This window comes from Dermacentor silvarum, chromosome 7 (assembly GCF_013339745.2).
Source record: "Dermacentor silvarum isolate Dsil-2018 chromosome 7, BIME_Dsil_1.4, whole genome shotgun sequence".
Classification (NCBI taxonomy): Eukaryota; Metazoa; Arthropoda; class Arachnida; order Ixodida; family Ixodidae; genus Dermacentor; species Dermacentor silvarum.
The window spans coordinates 148218187-148220938 of NC_051160.1; positions in this window are offsets into that span (position 1 = coordinate 148218187).

Sequence of the window (2752 nt, forward strand, 5' to 3'; positions counted from 1 at the left end):
ATTGAGGAGACGTATCGCACGCCGTCGTGAGCGCCATCTAGTTTCTGTAAAACAAACTGCTCGACGAAAAGGGTCAATATTTTAAGGATGAAGAGGGTATCGCGAGTGCACTGCGGCATAAGTTCGATGAAGAGATGATCTATTTCGGGGACGTCTAGCGGGTGTGAGGTGGGAGTGAGCGCACGGCGTACGAGGAATGCGACCCGAGGGGACGTAGGAGAAATGGGGATGATGGGCACGTAGCTTGGTAGGGTGAGAGGATTGGAGGGCTCTTGCAGTGCGAGCACGTCGGGGCCGTCTGCCCGAGCTAGGAACTAGTGAACCAGCCCCCGCTTGGAGCCAAACCATCGACAGTTCCAGTGCCAGATGGTGAGGCTAGTGCGAGGTCTAGCCATTGCTGAGGGTGTAGTTTGCAGCGGAGGGGTGGAGAGGGTGTGGAGCTTGGCCTTCTTTTTAGGCCGCGCGGCCGCACAGGCTGTCCAGTGGAGGGCCTCTTGCTCCTTAAATCGCTCGTCAATTTGGTGAGCAAATTCGTCTAGACGGCTATAGAGGTTGGTGAATTGTTGAGTGAAGACATGGATGGCCGTCTGTACCGCGGCCTGAATTTTGGCCTCCACGAGTTGTTCGAATTGGGAGGGTAGGGCTGGGGTTGCCGCGGCCGATCTTGGTGTGGCCGAGGAGGTAGTGGGAGTTGCGGCCCTCTTCTTGGCCGGCGGTTCGCGAGTAGAAGGAGAAGGTGGTAGGGGAGGGAGTTTATGAGCGGCCGAGATCATTGTCGCCGGGGTAGGGGTGTGGACCTGCAGGAAGGCATGCAGCTGCGACTGAAGGCGTTGGTTGGTGGTGTGGAGGGAGGCGAGCTGTGCGCGGACATGCACCATTTCCTTATAGAGGGGGTTCGCGGAGTCCTGGGAGACTACGCCTGCCCAGCTCACCTCACTGGTGTGGCGGCCGGGTTCCTGTGCAGGTGGTTTTGGGGAACTGGAAGTGGGGGTTGCCTGAGTCCGGTCCAGGAGTGGGATCAGGCCATGGGCTTGGTATGGTTGGAGGGCTGTTTCAGTGCGGCAGGATGCAGCACCGGGAGGGACTCCAGGGTGAGCTGCAGGGCCTGAGGCTTGCGGGTCATGGAGCAGCTGCTATGTTGGGGTGGAGCTTGATTGGCGGTTGCCTCGGGGGCCCGCCTGTCATCCCAGTACCTCTTCTTGGCGAGGTATGGGGTGCGGTAGCGGGCCTTGCAGGTTCCGTCCGCCATCAGGTGTGCTTTGCTGCAGATCTTGCAGAGCGGCGTGCAGGCGTGGTCCTTGGGGGGGTGTCTACTTGGTCACAGCCGGAGCAGCGGCGTTTCTTGGGAGCCGGGCACACATCCGCATGGTGGCCGAGTGCGCCGCGATTGAGACGATTTTGAATGACTTCGTAAGAGTGGGCGAGAGGGACCCCATGAACCACACCGCGGGCGCAGTCTTCCGGGGCCGCTTCGTAGGAGTAGTCGTAGGCAGTGTCTTTGATGAGTACGGACTTGATGGCGAGGTAGTGGTGTCGGCGTTGCGTGTCGGGAGTGTTGATGAGGACGACGTGGTGGAGGGTGTTGATTACGGTGCCTGGCTTGGCCTCTTGGTGTCCGAGGCTGGCTGCTTGCAGAATGGCATCGCGAAGCGCAACGCTGTTCACGGTCCGAAGGTTGAGGCCGCCACGGGGACGGAGGATGATTTTATTATCGTCGATGGGTAGCTTGGGGTGGCGTAGGGCAGAGATTGGGGCGGCCGGGGCCGGTGCCTCGCCAGAGCTTGAGGCGTAGACGGCTGCATACATTTCTCGGCAGCGGCGAAATTCGTAGTAGTGGTGGGGCGGGAGTTGCGACTCGAGCTAGGATGAGTTTATCCGGCCGTAGGGGACAAAGTCGGGTCTCCTCCGCGCCCCGGAGGCCCGGTTTCGATTCCCGCCCAGATCAAAATTTACCTATTTTTTTATTTCAAAGGGATTAGTTTACTTTGTTTACATGAACCTGTCTGATAAATTTGTCATCAGTTCGAGCATTTTTTACGACGCGTTTTTACTCTTTGCCGTCGGCCATTTTTGGTAGCGTCGCCGACTACAACTACGGGTTTTCGTGTAATGGGGCATATAATGCTTTCGCATTAAATAAATAAAAAGGAATGGGCCCCAACACGGAGACTTGCGGCACACCAGACGTAGCAGCAACATCATCTGAGCAACTCCCATTCAAAACAGCTCTTCGACGTACTTACTTAACAACACGGAGTTACAGCCTGTATAGTCATAAAAGCATTCACGTGTTCATAGTACGGATAATCTTACCTGGTATATCGAGATTAGTAACAATGCGGATCGAACGTTGGGTTATTGGCTCCTGTACACTTATAATGCCACCATCCGCTCTCATAGTTACTACTATAGAGAACACTAATAGGAACAAAATTTGAGTATACATCCAATGTGTGAAATTCCATTGTATTTATTACCTCATTAGAACTCAAAATTACTCCACTCGTTTTATATGTTCAACTTATGATCGAATAGCTACTCTAACCCCAAATAAAACTAAACTTGAATTTGTAACCCGTAAACTGATACAGTCGAACCCGGATATATCGAATCTGAAGGGGATGACAAAAAGTTCGATGTATAGGTAATTCGATATATAAAATAATAGGCCCTCAGGTAAACGGCGGCTTACCGATTAGTGCATCCGAGAGCCGCTATATTACTGCACGCAACTCTGGGGACACTTTATTTA